Source organism: Mus caroli, unplaced genomic scaffold (assembly GCF_978045245.1).
Source record: "Mus caroli unplaced genomic scaffold, Mus_caroli_1 scaffold_15, whole genome shotgun sequence".
Taxonomy (NCBI): domain Eukaryota; kingdom Metazoa; phylum Chordata; class Mammalia; order Rodentia; family Muridae; genus Mus; species Mus caroli.
In genome coordinates this window covers 5,885,101-5,905,585 of record NW_028227270.1, presented here as the reverse complement: position 1 = coordinate 5,905,585, position 20,485 = coordinate 5,885,101, and the positions used below count along the sequence as shown (strand labels likewise).

The 20,485-nt window shown below is 36.9% G+C and overlaps 1 long non-coding RNA gene across 1 annotated transcript in view; it reads right to left on the bottom strand.

Moving 5' to 3' along the window:
* Positions 1-5,264: 5,264 nt before the first annotated feature.
* Positions 5,265-20,485, bottom strand: part of LOC147000851 (uncharacterized) — a 33,141-nt gene continuing 17,920 nt past the window's right edge. Inside the window, exon 2 of the long non-coding RNA XR_015045359.1 lies at positions 5,265-5,501. This is a non-coding gene — a long non-coding RNA (uncharacterized LOC147000851). The remainder of the gene's footprint in view (positions 5,502-20,485) is intronic.

Here is a 20,485-nt window from a genome sequence, read left to right as displayed (position 1 = left end):
TTATCCTGCAGAAACTGATTGATTCAATGCAATCCCCATCTACTGATTCAATGCAATCCCCATCAAAATTCTAACTGAATTCTTCACTGATTTACAAAGAGCAATTTCCAAATTTATTTTGAATAACAAAATACCTATGATAGCAAAAATTATTCTCAGCAATAAAAGAATCTCTGGTAGAATCACCATGCCTGACCTAAAGTTATACTACAGAGCAATTGTGATAAAAACTGCATGATACTGGTATAGCAACAGACAAGTAGACCAATGGAATAGAATTGAAGACCCACAAATGAACCCACACACCTATGGTCACTTGATCTTTGACAAGGGAGCTAAAACTATCCAGTGGAAAAAAGACAGCATTTTCAACAAATGGTGCTGGCACAGCAACAGACAGGTAGAAGACAGGAATAGAATTGAAGACCCAGAAATGAATCCACAAACCTATGGGCACTTAATATTTGACAAGGGAGCTAAAACCATCCAGTGGAAAAATGACAACATTTTCAAGAAATGGTGCTGGCACAACTGGCGATTATCATGTAGAAGAATGTGAATTGATCCTTTCTTATATCTCCTTGTACAAAGCTCAAATCTAAGTGGATCAAAGACCTCCACATAAAACCAGAGACACTGAAATTTATAGAGGAGAAAGTGGGGAAAAGCCTCGAAGTTATGGGCACAGGGGAAAAATTCCTAAACAGAATAGCAATGGCTTGTGCTATAAGATCAAGAATTGACAAATGGGACCTCATAAAATTGCAAAGCTTCTGTGAGGCAAAAGATACTGTTGATAAGACAAAAAGGTCACCAACAGATTGGGAAAGAATTTTTACCAATCCTAAATCTGATAGGGGACTAATATCCAATATATATAAAGAGCTCAAGAAGCTGGACTCCAGAAATTCAAATAACCCCATTAAAAAATGGAGTACAGAGCTAAACAAAGAATTCTCAATTGAGGAATAGTGAATGGATGAGAAGCACCGGAAAATATGTTCAACATCCTTAATTAGCAGGGAAATACAAATCAAAATACCCTTGAGATTCCACCTCACACCAGTCAGAATGGCTAAGATCAAAAATTCAGGTGACAGAAGATGCTGTCTAGGTTGTGGAGAAAGAGGAACACTCCTCCATTGCTGGTGGGATTGCAAGCTTGTACAACTACTCTGGAAGTCAGTCTGGCGGTTCATATAAAAATTGGACATAGTACTACCGGAAGATCCAGCAATACCTCTCCTGGGCATATACCCAGAAGATGTTCCAACTGGTAATAAGGACACATGCTCCACTATGTTCATAACAGCCTTATTTATTATAGCCAGAAGCTGGAAAGAACCCAGATGTCCCTCAACAGAGGAATGGATACAGAAAATGGGGTACATTTACACAATGGAGTACTACTCAGCTATTAAAAACAATGCATTTATGAAATTCTTGGGCAAATGGATGTATCTGGAGGATATCATCCTTAGTGAGGTAACCCAATCACAAAAGAAGTCACCAGATATGCACTCACTGATAAGTGGATATTAGCCCAGAAACTTAGAATACCCAAGACACAATTTGCAAAACAGAAAATCAAGAAGATGGAAGCCCAACGTATGGATACTTCATTCCTTCCTAGATTAAGGAACAAAATACCCATGGAAGGAGTTACAGAGACAAAGTTTGTAGCTAAGACAAAAGGATGGACCATCCAGAGACTACCCTACCTGGGGATCCATCCCATAATCAGCCACCAAACCCAGATACTATTGCATATGCCAGCAAGATTTTGCTGAAGGGACCCTGATATAGCTGTCTTGGGTGAGGCTATGCCAGTGCCGGGCAAACACAGAAGTGGATGCTCATAGTCAGCTATTGAATGGAACACAGGGCCCCCCAATGTAGGAGCTAGAGAGAGTACGCAAGGAGCTGAAGGGGTCTGCAACTCTATAAGTGGAACAACAATTTGAACTAACCAGTACCCTCAGAGCTCGTGTCTCTTGCTGCATACGTAGCTGAAGATGGCCTAGTAGGCCATCAATGGGAGGAGTGACCCCTGGTCTTGCAAACTTTATATGCCCCAGTACAGGGGAATGCCAGGGCCAAGAAGTGGGAGTGGGTGGGTAGGGGAGCAGAGCAGGGGGAGGGTACAGTGAACTTTCGGGATAGCTTTTGAAATGTAAATAAAGAAAATATCTAATAAAATAACAAAGTGCTATGCAAGCTGACGAGAGAAAAGCAGCAAATGGTCATACCTAGATGTGATTCATATGAATAATTAGCGTGGAAAGATATCACTAAAAGTGCACTAATGGTAATCAAATATTGGATGTAATCAACAACTGTCTAATCAGACTTAAGACCTACTCAAAGAGGTGGGAAATCATACCTGGTGCTAGAAATCTAGCCAACTAACCAGGCTTTGGAAGGTCATGGATCTTATTCCATTACTAGTGCCACCATACTAGACCTGGATAATCCCTAACTACCTTCAAACACTCATTCTTATACCTACAGACAACTAGCTCAAACTCTTAACCAAAGCAGCCTCTCTGACAGCAGCAGGCCCCCATCGTGGTTTACTTCTTAATGGCAGTGGCCAATCAAGGGTCTTTAAAATCTGAATATTCATAGGAACTGCATGCAATGGTTATCTGCCATACTTAAAAGAAGAAACCAGGCTAAAGTATTAGGTGTAAAACAATCTACACTGTTGTGATAATCATATACATTTGGTTCTTTCTTACCTGGACTTGCTTTCAAAACTTGGAGCTCAAAATCTCTTGTTCTTTGTTGTGTTTTGTTTGTCTTAGAGTCTCCAGAGATAACTGTGTTGCTGAAAGTCTAAGATGTTTTCTAGACTCACTGACTCAAACTTTGTAAATATGTAAATTGAATATGTGTGTGTATATATGTATATATACATATACATATATATACATACACACACACATATATATGTGAGTATAAAAATAGATGGTAATTCCTAAGAATCAGGCAAGGAGAACTCTGAGGCTGCAATGTATACACACACACCCGTGACTGCACACACGCACACACGCACAGAGAAATATTTTTCACAGATTTGATGATAATACAAAATATAAAACCAAAAGCAAAAGTGTTTGGAAATGAGATACCTGTGTGTAAGCATTGCCTTTTAAAGATTTTAAACATTTGGTAAATAAATTTTGAATAATTAAGGAAAAATTGTTAACCTTGAAATTTTGAGGAGCCCTGACTTTTTAACCACCTTTGATACAATTCTATTTAATGAATAACACTAACCATGAGTTTAAAAGCTGTATGTTTACTATTGATAGATAATGTAGAAATATTTTGTCAGCTAAGGAGTTAGTTGATAATGAAATGATGCAGTTTTTTTGTGCTAAATTTCTTTACTGATGATACTCATGCAAAGGAATTCATACTTTTCCAAAGTTTTGCCTTTGGGCTTCCAGGTCGTAAGCACCAGTACAGCTGACAATAATAGTTATGATAAATAAGTGAGCAATGGAGATAGACATTTAGATGGTGCTTCCTAAGAATCATAAGGAGAGCCCAGAGGGTGCGCCATGAATGCAGTCAAAATGTAAGATAGAAACAAGGGCTGATAAATATAAACACGTTCCTGTGTCCAAAAAGCCAGGAATTATACATAACTTTTAAGGCATACAAGTATATAGGCTGTAGATGATTTAAATCCTGAGGCTGTTTTCTCCTCATCCCCAATACAATTGATCCCCCATTAACAAACAGTCAAGTGTCAGTAAATAGAGGAAACTAAATGTAACAAGTAAACTTTAGAGGATAAGAGGGAAAAAATGTCTAGGCAGTCAGAAATGGGAAAATACATTTCCATAGCAGTCATAAGCAAAATGAGCCAAGTTTTCTGAGCATATTCCTGTTCATTTGTTTGTTTGTTTGTTTATAGTTTAACACTTCAATATGGTTAAGGAAGAAACTCATTGCCTCTTCATATCTTGTTCTCTTCCTGCCATAAATTACTTTTCCTAGCAGGTCAATCAGATTCACAACACTGATCAAAGAAGATAGCTAAAGAACACCAGAAATGATGTTTATTTTTTGATATTGGAAATAAAGTCACCAATTTTTTAAAAGATTTTTACACTTAAAAGGTCTTCAAATGATCCTTATTTTAGTTAGAATTTAAAATATTTATTATGTTATTGGATGCATGATGATTTCTCATTAAATGATGGACATTTATGTTTTCATCTATCATTTATTATTATTATTATTATTATTATTATTTTGATAGTAGAGCCAGAGAGGAGAGGAGAATTCTGTTGTGAGTCAGTAAAGTAGATATATTTCCATGGTGAGTTCAAGTTATTTTTACCAGTAAAAGTGCAAACTTATTTTTCTTGGCCATAGCCATTTGTATTCTTTAGTTTCAGTCATGACCTGAGGCCATAAGGAGACTTGTATTTCTCTAAATATCTTCTCTTGAGCTACATTAAAACCTATTATCTACGAATTGCAGTAGTAATTTGAATTTAATTTATTTTTCAAGCAGAATAATTTTATATAAACCTATCCCAGTGGGTTACTGAAAACTGATGATCTCCACTGTAGTTAAATAACAAAGGAAAATTCTAATTCTAATCAGCGTGAGAGTACAAGCTTGTGTTAAGCAAAAAGATGAAACTCTGATTACCAACTGGTAACATCTGAGGCAGTAGGCAAAATAATTCATTTGGGACTGATAGGTAGCTTTAAAAACCCTATAAATAAATGTGGGGTTTGTATGTGCTTTTACTATTATAATATTTATGCATGAAGAGATAGTTAAAGAAAAAATATCAGACATGTAATGAAATTTAGAAGAGATGCCATGAGTGTATACATTTAAGGATTACTTGCCTCTAAATCAAGATCCCCACATATAACTCATTTACTAGATAACTACAATAAAAAACGTGAAAATGTTTTATCAATTTATCAAATGGTGATTTAAAAGTACACTGTTTGCATTAGGAAAAAGTGGCTTTAGAATTATTTAATCTATCAAATAAATAATTTCGCTGTCAAGCTACTTTATGTGACCAAAATAAAGTAGATAATCCAATGATTATGAGTGTAGTGTGCATGCTTCAGAAATTCTCAAAAGATATATGTAAGAGCTTTCTTGTAAGCATGTGGGGACACAGAGGACAGTGAGTTAGAGACTGGAATCTTATACATGCTCTAAAAGGCATTTTCATTTCCCACTTTTACTCCTAGTAAATGAAGACAGGATGAACAGCTAAAATTACTAATTGGTTTTCTGATCAGTTGTACTTTGTTTGATTGATTTGCAATTAATTCTGGCTTGTGGTGCACAGCAGAAGAAGGTCGGCGCCAACCGTTGAATCAGCTGATACTTAAAACCTTGGCGTAGACTTTAAGAAAGGGTATCAGAATTCCGTGTGGAGACTGTGTCCATAGTCCTTCAGGAAAAATTGTGTGCTGAGCAGTCATTGTAGCGAGCATGAAACCCTCCACTGTAACAGAAAAAATGAAATATTTCCACTTTACTTTAATCTTGTATCATTAGGTGCAAAAATACCTGTATACAAACTAAAATTGAGAATATCACATCTTTTTATCTTAATTTGTCAATTTCTTTTCCTTCTATTCATACCGACATTTCTGTACGCAGTCAGTCATGTAGTGACATATACTTTAAAGTGTTCTTCTTGAACATACTCATGTATTCACTCATACATATTCAAACACATTTTCAACTTCTGAAGAGAATTTGATGAACATAGTCTCACTAAAGAAATCATATATTTTTTTAATTAAATATCAACATTTGCAGGCCAATTTCAAGTTCAATTTTCATCTTAAAATCAGAATAAGACATTGAGATTATAAAAACACTATAATCACGAAACTGCATTTTTAAAGAAAATTAACGAATTAAAGCTGTAAACAACATAACTAACTTCTTGCTCTTCATAACATTGTATCTGTTGACTTTCCTTCTGTTAATTTCTTTCTTAATCAACAAATGACCTTCTTTAGTCCTATCTTGAGGAGAAGTTCAGTGAATAGATAGAGGAATTACTACTCATTTATAAAATAAATATTGTTTTATTAAAGCCAATATCTGTATTTATGACACAAATTTGTATTTTAGTTAGTTTGCCTTACTTTGCTTGACATTACTTTTTCCCCACTTGCAGTCTGCTTCCCGTGGAAAGGATGTTCAAAAAATTATATCTTCTATTTGTTTGTTTTATTTTTTGGACTTGGTATGACCATTTAAATATGCTAGCTGTATGTTAGGGATTAGTTCTAATGCTTTCTCCTAATTTGACTTCCAAAAGCTGAGCTTGTAGCCACCGAGGATCCCTGCCCCCAGCTGACTGTTTGGTAATAAAGAATTGCAGTACAGCCAATGGCTGGGCAGGGAGACAGAGGTTGGAATTTTAGATTGAGCTACAGGTGACAGACAGAGTGAGAGGAAGGAAGAGAGTCCCCAAGACTTTGAGCCATCCAGTGAAAAAAAAAAAGACAGCACTTTCAAATAATGGTGCTAGTCCAACTGGAAGTCATCATGTAGAATGCAAATCGATCAATTTTCATCTCCTTGTACAAAGTTCAAGTCCAAATGGATCAAGGACCTCCACATACAACCAGATACAATGAAATTAATAGAGGAGAAAGTGGGGAAGAGCCTCAGAAACATGAGCACAGGGGAAATTTTTCTGAAAGGAACACCAATAGCTTATGCTCTAAGATCAAGAATTGACAAATGGGACCTCATAAAATTGCAAAACTTTTGTAAAGCAAAGGACACTATCAATAGGACAAAATGGCAACCAACAGATTGGGAAAATATATTTACAAATCCTACATCTGATAGAGACCTAATATCCAATATATACAAAGAACTCAAGAAATTAGACTTCAGAGAATCAAATAACCCTATTAAAGAATGAGGTACAGTGCTAAACAAAGAATTCTCAACTGAGGAATACCAAATGGCAGAGAAGCACCTGAAAAATGTTCAACATCCTTAATCATCAGGGAAATGCAAATCAAAACAACCCTGAAATTCCACCTCACACCAGTCAGAATGGCTAAGATCGAAAACTCAGGTGACAGCAGATGCTGGCAAGGATGTGGAGAAAGAGGAACACTCCTCCACTGGTTGGTGGGATTGCAAGCTGTTACAACCATTCTAGAAATCAGTCTGGTGGTTCCTCAGAAAATTACCTGAGGATTCAGCTATACTACTTTTGGCATATACCCAAAAGATTCTCCAACATATAACAAGGGCACATGCTCCACTATGCTCATAGAACCCTTATTTATAATAGCCAGAAGCTGGAAAGAACACAGATGTTCTTCAGCAGAGGAATGGATACAGAAATTGTGGTACATTTACACAATGGAGTACTACTCAGCTATTAAAAACAATGACTTAATGGAATTCTTCGGCAAATGGATGGAACTAGAAATATCATACTGAGTGAGGTCACCCAATCACAAAAAAACACACGTGGTATGCACTCACTGATAAGTGGATATTAGCCCAAAAGCTTGGAATGCCCAGGATACAATTCACAGGCCACATGAAGCTCAAGAAGGAAGGCCAAAGTGTGGGTGCTTTGGTCCTTCTTAGAAAGGGGAACAAAATACTCACGGGAACAAATGCAGAGACAAAGTGTGAAGCAGAGACTGAAGGAAAGGCCATCCATAGACTGCCCCACCTGGAATACATTCCATATACAGTCACCAAACCCAGACACTATTGTGGATGCCAAGAAATGCAGGCTGACAGGAGCCTGATATAGCTGTCTCCTGAGAGGCTCAAACAGAGCCTGACAAATACAGAAGTGGATGCTCTCAGCCAATCATTGGACTGAGCACAGGGTCCCCAATGGGGTCCCCAATGGAGGAATTAGACAAAGGACTGAAGGAGCTTGCAACCCCATAGGGAGAACAATAATATCAACCAACCAGACACCCCAGAGCTCCCAGGGACCAACCAAGGAGTACATATGGAGGGACCCATGGCTCCAGCCACATATGTAGCAGTGAATAGCTTTTTTAGGGCATCAAAGAGAAGAGAGGCCCTAGGTCCTGGGAAGGCTTGTTACCCCAGTGTAGGGGAATTCAAGGGCAGGGAGGTGGGAGTGGGTGGTTGGGTGGGTGGGGGAACACCCTCATTGAAGCAGGACTAGGGGAAGGTATAGGGAGTTTCTAGGGGGAACTAGGAACTGGGGTAGAAGGGGATAACATTTGAAATGCAAATAAAGAAAATATCCATAAAAAAACAGCAGGAAAAAAAAGAGCTAGAAGAGAGAAAAATCCTTCAATGTAGATGGAAAGGAAAAGTGGTCATATTCAGGTGCTTCCCAGTAAGTAACAGAGCAGCAAAGATAAAAGAAAGTTTTGGAAGGCTTTAAGCCAGGAATAACAAAAGGGAGTGTGTGCTAGTTGCAGTGAAATTTAGAAGTGCCTAACAATTGATCTAGTCAAAGCATATAAAAATGAGCTGGTATGTATGTGTAGACTATGTGTGTGTGTGTGTGTGTGTGTGTGTGTGTGTGTGTGTGTGTGTCTTTCATTCGTGAATCTGGAGATCTTGGACTAGTGCAGTGAGTGTGGGATCCTCCAGGAGCCAAAGAAGATAAACTATCCACAGGTACACTTATATATATAAACCATAGATAGAAATAGAGAAAGAGATAGATATAGATAAAGATATAGATATAGACACAGGTATAGATAGTCGAAAAATGTAATTTTGGGTAAATAATTGTCCATAAATTTATTAGACAATAATTGAGTAGCCTTTTTGCATTGCAATGCCATCCTTAGTGCATAAAGTTCACATCAAAACTGTTCATGGGAACAGGTAATTCTACAAGAAAGGATATACCTTAAGGAGTATAACTAAAGCCACTTTCAAATTATTAGGGCCTATGAACCAAGGAAGCAGTGTAGAGTTTGGTAGAGAGTACAGTAAAGAGATATCCCAGGCAACCAAAGATCAAGCTAAGATGTAAAGAGTTGAGGAATCCCAGTGTGATTCCTAAACACTAAGGAGATTATAATGAGACAGGCATGTCTGTTGGACATGGGGGTAATGAGTGTCTGTTGCATCCAACGGAGAAGCTTGTGTTGGAAACATGAAATTAGAGATAAAAAAAAAACCAAATAATAAAGTTCTAGTAATTTAAACTAAATAACTTTATTTGAGAAACAAGTTTTGTCTTGCTCTGCAGAAATATGCAAACCTAGTACAGGCATTTTTATTTATGAATACAGTGTACTTCAAAAGCATCCATTCATTGTCCCATTGAGCACCACAGTTTTTCTCCACCCCCTCCTGGAAGACCTGCCCTTCCTTCACAGAATCCTGCTTCTATTGGCATAGCACTTTCATTTGTAAGCCAGCTTTTGTGAACAAGATAAAATGTGTGATGCTTGATGTTTGAACTGTTTAGTCAGACGCACAGGTCGAATAGTGTGTAGGAGTTTGGGAGTGTTAAATTTTACAGGAAGTTCAGATAGAGATATGCACCATACTTAGTTTTGTTTGGCATGTGTGTGTGTGTGTGTATTTTGCTTGTAGCGAGGTGGTTTAGAGAAGTATCTGTAGGATGTAAAAGTATAACTTACAAGTGAGTGACAAGAAATGACTGTGTTCCACTTGGAGTATGAGAAAAATGAGAGAGGATGCGGAGACCAAGCTGTATAGAACAGTAAAAGTGAATAAACTGACAACCAGAGCTTTACCAAGAACAACAATAAAAGTAGTTTCAAAGATAAAAGGAACTCCAAATGTATAGTAGTATAGAAGTCAAAAGCAGCGTTTCAGGATGGTAATAAGTAATGATAACGAGAATGAGACATGTGGCGATCTATCTTTTTAACTCATCTAAAGATCTGAAATATATTAATTAATTAATTAATTAATGTGAGTACACTCTCACTGTCTTCAGACATACCAGGAAAGGGCACTGGATCCCCATCACAGACGGTTGTGAGCCACCATGTGGTTACTGGGAATTGAACTCAAGACCCCTGGAAGAACAGTCAGTACTCTTAACTGCTGAGCCATCTCTCCAGCCCATCTTTCTTAAAGTTTAGAGAACCAGGTTTGTAGAGCTTTTGATAATGAATGTACTGCTTTGCTTTTGTTTCTGTTTAATAAAAGTGATTTTATTGGAAAAAAAAGTGAATTTGTTAGAGGAAGGAATTTTGGGGGGAATATATGTTTTCTGATTAGCATATCACCTTTATTTTGATACTTTGTGAGCGTATTTTTCTGCAGCTGTGTACACAGAGTCTGCATTCCAATCTTGATTATCATCCCACAGTTATTATTCACTTTACTTTTAGAAACAGGGTTTCTCACTGGCCTGGTATTCACTGAGTAGGCTAGATTGACTGGTCACTGAGCTCAATGGGTCTGCTCACCTCTATCTCCCAGTTCTGGGATCACAAGCACACCCATCACTCCTGGCCTATTTACATGGGTTCTAAGAACTAAAATCAGGTCCTTATGCTTGTATTGCAAGTACTTTCTTTCTTTCTTTCTTTTTTTTTTTTTTTTTTTTAAGATTTATTTATTTATTATATGTGAGTACACTATAGCTGTCTTCAGATACTCCAGAAGAGGGCGCCAGATCTCATTACAGATGGTTGTTAGCCACCATATGGTTCCTGGGATTTGAACTCTGGACCTTTGGAAGAGCAGTCGGGTGCTCTTACCCACTGAGCCATCTCACCAGCTCCTGCAAGTACTTTCTAATAGAGCTGTCTCCACATCCCTGACACAATCATTAAAGAAGACAACATGACCAAGATTATGGTCATATGGGCTTCCCTGCAAATTCAGTTTTAAATCCTGGTATTTGATACTGAGACCAATTCAGTTATATTTTCCAGAAGCAGAACTTAAGATGTCAAGTGTTTTAATTCATCTTTGTTTATTATTGATCAGCAGTCTTTTCCCACCCAGAGTACATTTTTACAGGAGAATCCAATTTACATTACTATGATCCTATGGTGTATTTTGACTTCCATCAACTCTAATCTTGAGTCTTGCTTTTATAAATTATCAGAATTACTAATGATGATCTGTTTAATAAATGGACATCTGCTTCTTTTCATAAGGCATTTATAAGAATATTATGTAGGACCTGAAAAAACAACCATGAAAACACACAAAACAGCAAATAATGTTACCAGAACTTAGTGTAGCTAACTACAACTTGATTAGATGTATTGAGAAACAGAGACAAGAAAAGAGATCTCAGACTGTATGCTTGTCTAGAGTGCGATTTTTCACCCCTATGGTAGTATTCTTGTTTCTGCTACCGGATGAGTTTCCAGCTTCATTTAAAACCAGCTACATTTACTGAAGGTAATCACTCCCATGAGATGTATCATGAGGGTTTCTTGACTGCAGAGTTAGAAAGAAATCTGTCACTTTAGCTGGGTGAGCTTTGTTCACTGACTCTAAGCCTGCTTATGTAAGAATAATGTTTTGCATTTGTCCTCAGAGGAAGCTCCTGTGGGCAATATGTAAAGCAGGATGTGGGGCGGGGGGAGTAGACTCTGCAGAATGAGTAAGGTGATACATGTGACCGTTCATTTCATTTGTAGGCAGTGAGATTTACCTATACAACTCCTGGATTTGGAGACCACGATCACTGATGGGAATACTTTAGTTCGATGTCACCTTATTTATGTGTCATTAACTAAGAACACCCATTATGAATTGTAAGTCTATAGCTCCACTGGCTTGGAAAAGAAGAAGAAGAAAGAAGAAGAAGAAGAAGAAGAAGAAGAAGAAGAAGAAGAAGAAGAAGAAGAAGAAGAAGAAGAAGAAGAAGAAGAAGAAGAAGAAGAAGAAGAAGGAAGAAGAAGAAGAAGAAGAAGAAGAAGAAGAAGTAGAAGAAGAAGAAGAAGAAGAAGAAGAAGAAGAAGAAGAAGAAGAAGAAGAAGAAGAAGAAGAAGAAGAAGAAGAACTGCATGCCCTCACACTTAAATAAGCCATAATTCAAGCAATGTAATCAGTGGAGGTAATGAAACATAACAAGTAGTTCCTTTGCCTAAGAAGTAATGATTAATTATTTCATATGGCATTGGTACAGCTTTTTAAGTCCTCCCTCCAAAAAGAAACTGATAAAATTCCCATGAAGATGAAGAACAAAAAAAGCAGAGTGAAAAGTGTGTGTGTGTGTTAGATAGAGAGGGGAAGAGAGAGACAGAGAGAGGGAGAGGGAAAGGGAGAGAAAATGAAAACAAAGAATTATAAAAGCACATGACATGCCTATTTTACACTAGCTGAAATTAAGAGGAAAAGCCTGTGCAGGAACGCATTCCAAAGAATGTAAATGTAGTTGTCTGCCAAGCAATGAAATGAGCAATGAAATTCTCGAATTTGACAGGAGAAAGGAGTACATTTTATGTAGGGTTTCAAAGAAGGGGTGAGAAGTGCATCTCAGTCTGAACGATCTCACGTTGGAAGCTGATGACACCGTTCATTAGGTAAAGTTTTAGGTTCTGCTGACTGCCAAATGATATGTAGTGATATACTACAAGTGACCACAGAGGAGTGACCTCACATGCTGTCGTAATCCCAGTGAGTGTTCCTAATCTTCTAAATAAATATCCTAGACTGGTATTTTACACAAAGTTATGAGAAGAATTAAAAACACCTATAAATTAAGTGGTTTACACCAAGAGTGTCAGAGTCACTAGGACTCTTAGATTTAAGACTCGCTCGCCCAACTGGTCAGCCAATTTCTGACAATAATTTGACTGTGTTCCATGCTCTTTATACCTTGGAGTTTGAGTCCAGACTTTTTTTCTGCATGAAGCTTTTCATACCCCCATTTGCTCCCACATGGCTGGTTCATCTCACTGGTTTCTTTTTGAGATTCTTGTCCCCAAATCATCTAATCAGGAAAAGTATAGTCTAGCAGGTCTCAAGTTACCCATTGCAACCTTTCTGGTAAGCATCTATGTCCAAAAATATTAACATTACAATTCGTAACAGTAGCAAGATGACAGTTATGAAGTAACGACAAAATAGTTGTATGGTTGGGGATCACCACAGCATGAAGAACTGTATTAAAGGGTTGCAGCATCAGGAAGTTTGAGAACCACTGCTAGAGACCATGCCTTATGTAATACCTAACACTTATCACTACATTTTGCATATGGTAATTGTTTAATTAGTGCCACCACATTAAAGAACACCCCTTAATTTTCTTTTTCCTTTTCAAGTGAAATTATATCAGAATTATACCTAAATATTTTTCTCTTCAATTAGAAGAGTCAGTCTTCTTACTTTCCCATGCTAAGCCCTCTAAGGGACTCTTCCGGACATTCCACAAACTCCTTTTACACAGAACCATCTTCATCTCTTTGTATTCAAGTATTCTATCATTTTCCTTAACATCAGTACATGGTTTTCAGAATCTTAAATACGGTCTTTGTACTACAGACTTCCAGAAAGAGAAGTCAGAACAAAACAAACCCCACATTTCTGTTAGTTTATACCATCATGATTCTGTGCTTCCTTTCAAGACCAGTACCCAACTGAGCACCAAATCCAGCTGCTCGTGATAGAACAATGAGAAATGTACAGAGAGAGAAAGGGAAGGGATGCAATAGATAGAAACACTGAAGAGAAGGCACAATGGAGTGTAGAGGGCACAGTATACAAATTCTGTTATTCAGTGTACTAAGAGAAGAGGCAAGTGGGGTTCAGAAGCAAGCAGTGCAGGAAGCATTTCAAAGGGAAAGCAGGCAAAGCTTATGCATGCTGATGATAGACAGGGAAAACAAAATGAAAAGTACGTGCAATCCTCACCCCTAGCAGCCCCCATGGCTAGCACTTCAGGTGTCACTGCTGGAAGGACACGGAAAGTAGCTCAAGAAGGAGCACTGCTGGCATTTTGTTGACTTGTGGCACTGATACGCTATGACCATCTCCTTTTTCCTGAAACGAATGCCTCATGTACCTACAGAAAGAGTCAAGTGTGCTCAACTGTCACTTTCATTTTTTCCTCATTCTTTGAAACCCATAATACTAAAACCACACAGACGATTCCTGAATCCCTGTGTCTTTGAGAAGTTGTCTTACGCCTCAACAAACTCATCATTCATCATGACCCTTGTCATATAGACTCATAGAGAGAGTGTTGGGAGTTATGAGTGAGAACAGTCTTTAAATAGGAGAAATTTAGGAATGGTCTACAGTTGTTAAAATGAATTGACACTGGGACAGTTTTTTTTCTAATTTTAACAAGCTTTATTAATTTTAGTTGAGCTTCTTTTTTATTTTTTATATTATTACAGAATGTCTCTGTTCTTTTTCCAAACCCCTATATCCTCCATTCTACTTTCCTTGAAATTACTGTTCTCTTTCTTTCTTTCTTTCTTTCTTTCTTTCTTTCTTTCTTTCTTTCTTTCTTTCTTTCTTTCTTTCTTCCTTCCTTCCTTCCTTCCTTCCTTCCTTCCTTCCTTCCTTCCTTCCTTCCTTCCTTCCTTTCTTTCTTTCTTTCTTTCTTTCTTTCTTTCTTTCTTTCTTTCTTTCTTTCTCTGTATCTCCCTCTCCTCCTCCCTCTTTACTAATTGTTATTATATACATCTTTGTATACTCATATATTCCTAAAGATAGTCTGTCAGTCCACACAATGCTGCCTGTATATAGTTTTCTGTAACTGAAATACAATATCATAATCAAAAGCCATTTAAGGAAGAAACATTTTATTTTTGCTTTCAATTAAAGAGAGACTCCATAATGTTGGCATGATCATTGTAACAGAAGAATGAGTTTGGATGCTTATATTTTATCCTCATACAAAGCACAGAGAAAAAGTCAGAAGTGGGGCAAAGATATAAACTCTTTTTTTTTCTATTTTTATTTTTTATTTTATTAGATATTTTCTTTATTTGCATTTCAAATGTATCCCCTTTCCTAGTTTTCCCTCGGAAAACCCCCTATCCCTTTTTCCCACCCCATGCTCACTAACTCACCCATTCCCACTTCCTGGCCCTGGCATTCCCCTATACTGGGGCATAGAGCCTTCACAGGACTAAGGGCCTCTCCTCCCATTGATGACCGACTAGGCCATCCTCTGCTGCATATGCAGCTAGAGCTATGAGTCTGAGTCCCACCATGTGTTTTCTTTTGTTGTGGTTTAGTCCCATGGAGCTCTGGATATACTGGTTCATGTTGTTGTTCCTCCTATGGGGCTGAAAAACCCCTTCCACTCTTTGGGTATTTTCTCTAACTCCCTCATTGGGGACCCTGTGTTCCGTCCAATGGATGGCTGTGTGCATCCACTTCTGTATTTGTCAGGTACTGACAGAGCCTCTCAGGAGACAGCTATATCAGGCTCCTGTCAGCAAGCTCTTGTTGGCATCCATAATAGTGTCTGGGTTTGGTGGTTGTTTATGGGATGGATCGCCAGGTAGGGCAGTCTCTGGATGGTATTTCCTTCAGTCTCTGCTCCACACTTTGTCTCTGTAACTCCTTCTATGGGTATTTTGTCCCCCCTTCTAAGAAGGACTGAAGGTTCCACATGTTGGTCTTTCTTCTTCTTGTGTTTCATGTGTTTTGTGAATTGTATTTTGGGTATTCTGAGCTTCTGGGCTAATATCCACTTATCAGTGGATACAAATGCACACTGTTAGTTCTATTTTTTAAATTGCTCTATCATTGAATGTTTCTTAGAACTGAAGGTGTATTATGGTTTATTTGCCTCATTTTTTTTTGTTTTTGTTGCTGCTGCTGCTGTTGTTGTAATTCAATATAGCACAGTGTATTCCTCTCAGGAGGGTCCCAAATTTGATGTAACATGGCATTGCGAGTATGGGTTCATCACCTATATTTCTTTTTTTCCAGCAAACATCTTCAACAAAATTATAAAAGATATAAACTCTTAAAGCAGACTCTTACTGGTATACTTCCTGCAAGTCTCCACCCCCAAAATGCCCTTTATCCCCCTAAATCAATGCCAACATGGAACTGAGATTTGAATGTATTTGATGTATTTGCTAGCACCACATGTGGGTTTCCTGAACTCACATGATAGGTCTTTTGTTTCAGTTCTATATCATAGAAATGAGTCTTTGAAAACATTTTGTCCAAGAATTCATTTTAAGGTCAATAGTTTGTAGACTAGATATTAAAAAGAAAAAAAAAGGAAAGAAAAGAAAACAAGAAAAATCTCAACTGACATGGCAAAACATAAACAGATACTCATGAAAATTTTGCTACATTCACACATAAACTGACAGTGACAGCTATATCATAGCCGAATATTTTGGCTGACAGATGGCACATATCTTTGGAATGGAACATAAAACATTCCTGTCTCAAAGAAGATAGAATGATATGAAGTATGTGACAAATTGAAGAAAGTCAAAAGCTACCATTTATCCATGGTATTTTACATGCACGATCTTTTTAGTTTCAGGATTTTGTTTTTGGTATGCTTTCTACATATCATACCATTTATTTTTCATAAAACAGTCTATGGGGAATATGAGAGTATACCTTTTTCCTCATGGTGACTTCACAATTAACATCCAAGACACCTAGTCTGTCATCCCATAATCCAGCAGGAATGAAGTTTGAGGCCTTGAGAATTAAGATATTCTCTTTCCATGAGAATGTTCCCAATCACAAGAAACCATATACACTTGGATTCTCAAATAGATTTAGGAATTGTGCCAGTACACAATCACAAATTTACCTGTGTAAACCCACCAATATTTTCTACATTGTTTTATAACTCTCTAATTCTGTGTTTACCAGTACACATAGATTATGGACTTGATAAAACCTAGGACTGTACTTCCTTGATTCCACTAGCTATTGAAGTAGAACAGAGTTTCAGACTCAAAAGATAAAATAGAAAGTAAAAAGATTCTATTTTTCTTGTTTCATATGCTGCTATTTCTACAATTGAAGCACACATTTCCTCATTGAGTTCGGTGCTATAATAGTGTTAGTAAAACAGGCCATGGCTAGAATAGGAGACAGAATAATGAGATAGTTCTTATCTTCATGATCTCATGGTCCTGAAAAGCCATTGGATTAGTAGAGGTTAAAGTCACCTGTCCTATCTTCTATTTTTAAATAATCAGTATCTGTAGCTAATTTGCACAGATCAATGCAATAGTTGTTTTAGAGAAATCTTGACATAAGAAAGTTAGGCATGCATAGTTCTAGTTAAAAATGAGTATTCTGGAAGTTTCATTTCTGAAGAACTACTATTCTGATTACACCAAATGCCCAGTTTTGAGTCCCATAAATGATATGTGCATGTTCTGTATTCCTGAACTCTTGATATAGACTCCTCACCAGTATCTATTGTTCCTCATTTTCTCCGGTTCTCCAGACCATCTAGTTACTCTGATGATTGCTTCCTTTGATGTGTAGAAGATCTTGAATTTCAGGCAATCCCTGTACTCGGTGTGTTGGATTTTTTTTATCTGTGCTTTTGGAGTGCTTTTCAAATAGTCATTGCAACTGACTGTATTTGATGTGCTTCATTTTGCTCTAGCAGTTTATAATCTTCAGATCTTACATTAGAGTCTTTGATTCACTTTGAATGAATTTTTTTTTTTACTATTGTGAACACAAGAGATACAGATCTAATTTCATGCTTCTAATAGGAACAGTGTTATTTACTGAAGATGCTGCCATGTCTTAGTGCAGACTTTCACTGTACAGCTTTGACTGGGTGGGAACTTCCTACACAGACCTGACTGGCCTTGAACTCAGGGATCAGCTGCTTATGTAATATGATTGAACTTGTGTATCACCATGGTTAGCAAGAGGCACTTGTATGAATTTTTGTACTAATTTGTACTATTTTTTGATATTTTTACTGAAAATTAGGTGGCATTGCTTGTGGTTTATTTCTGGCAGTGGAAGTAGTTATATTTGACCCCTCTATTCTATTGTAGTGGTCTACGTGTTTTCTTCAGGCTTGCGGTTTCTACTGTTGTCATTACCATAGTTTTTGCTACTATGTCTCTGTTGTACAATTTGAGGTTAGGTACTGTGATGCTTCCTACATTGTTCTTCTGTTTATGTTTTAGCTATACATAGTCTTTTTGCTTCATGCATTTCATGCATGTGCTTACACTAATGAACACATACACACATCATTGAAATATATAGGTAAAACCAAAACAAAACAAATGTGACCCAGGAGCAGAGATAGCCTTATTTGGATAGAGAAAAGATAAAATAAGAGTAAGCTAAGACATAGGAAGGACAAGGGATAGGGGCAAATAAGAATATTGATGTACATGTGTGACAATGACATTATGGAACCAATTTATTTTTATAAACTAAAATATGATACAAAATAAACATTGTATAGCTTAGAAAATTAAATGGATTTCTTTAATGAATAGTATACCCTACTATGTGGATAATCTGTTATAAATTCCATAACTAGTCTTGGAGGCTAAAGAATATTGTTGCACAATGTTACAGTCCATTTCTAAAACTACATATCAACAAACACTGAAAGGTCAACGTTCACCTTTTGCCACACTGTGCCTTTCTAAAGGAAGACCTTTCAAAGAAGTCACATTTCATCCAAAACAGACAATCAAGTGCATTCCATTTGTTCTCAGTTCTTTTTCCTTGGTGCTGAAATGATCTTCCTGCCTTGGCCTTACTGAGTGATGGATATAGAAGTTGTGGCAGTGCACTTAGCTGATAGTTAGATAAGATAATAAATAATGATGGGATTTTCATTTCACAGAATACACCAGTTAATTCAGGATTAATCTTGCAACTTATTATTTTTTCTCATAAATTTATTCAAAATGCATGTATACATTGAGTGTCTTTGATGTGTTATGAACTATAGTTTAATAAGAGATATTGAAACAAAATGCTGATGTATTTGACAAAATTTAAAAATGTATAAATGTTATAAACACATGAAGTTACATGAAAAAAAATCCCTAGACCTATAAGTTTGTGGATGACATTTTTCTCTAAACAGAGGTTGTAGGTTGTCACACTGTTGTTTCATACTTAATTATCTTGATGATAAGTGAAAAAATGCATTAGACGGTTTGGAGACTAGAAATAAACACCATATTGACCAAAATGTGTATGGAAACCTTTGCCACCAATGACAGATTTGTCCTCCTACAGTTAGGTTATAGCCAGAATGCTGAGAATCAATGAAATACTTTTGGCTATATCAATTATGAAGTATACTCATTTGTGTGTGTGTGTGTGTGTGTGTGTTAGTTTTAATGGTGTCAAATTTAATTTAATGCTCATGAAATTGCTTAGTATTGGTTTTGGTCTTGGCGTATCGCAAGTCCTAGATAGTGTTTGCTTTTTCTATGACTCTGGTGATATTTCACTATCTGGAAGAAAGTATGAGCATAATTTTAATACTTCAAATACAATTATGATTTCCTCAGAGGTGTATAAGGAGCTGATTTTGAAAACAATAAACTCAAATAAAGGAGTATGAAAATTGTCTCTCAACATGCACAAGCCCTAAGAGTCTATGAGAAACCTTTAATATACTACTTTCTAGTAATGACTTAGTGAAATATGGCCTGGAATATATAAAGTACTTCATACTTATAGTTAAAAAATCAATACTTTCTACATGTAGTTTTTTATTATTCTCAAATTCATCAATGTATGTGTGTGTGTGTGTTTGTGTAAGGACACAGTGTTAGTCCTTAAAACGTGATCATTTAATTCCTTTCATTATGTAAAATATTGCATTTCATACTATTCCAGGGACTTTACTGCTAATAATAATGACAAAAACATTCCAGTACATATCAAAGTTAAACATTTTCAGAAGGCATCCTACTATTTTCATATTATTTTTCTTTTTACTGAAACATGAACAGTTTTCATGTGCTTGAGCAAGAGGCACTACCCCTGAGATAGTGAGTACTTGGTGGTAGCACGAAAGAAAACCTTCCTTAGAAACACACAGCTAACTTCTGAGAGAAAGCATGGTCAATTAGTTTTACTAGCGCAGGCATACAGGAAGATTTGTTTAACGATGACACCCTCATTTTACTGAATCAATATCCAAGGGGGTTTTACAATGAAATGTCTCTCTCCAGTGAGTAATTTACAATAAATAAATCTATAAATCTATCAAGCCTCTGTAAGACTGGTTATCTATAAGACATGCATGGTTTGATATCAGCAAGAACTTTTGACACCAAACTTACAGGTCAGTGGTTGGGTCACTGAAGCTGTGGTTGTAAACACACGGGAAGCCCTTTGAAATTATTTGCTCATTAAGCAATCATTTACTCATGGTGAAAACCGGTGCACAAATGACTGAGTTATACCTATAAAATATTGGATAACATTTATGGATAAATCATCTGCTTGCCCCACATGTGATAAGGTTTTTGTTGTAGTTGTTGTTGTTGTTCTTGCTATTATTCTGAGGTGCTGGGTAATGTATATGCCTATATC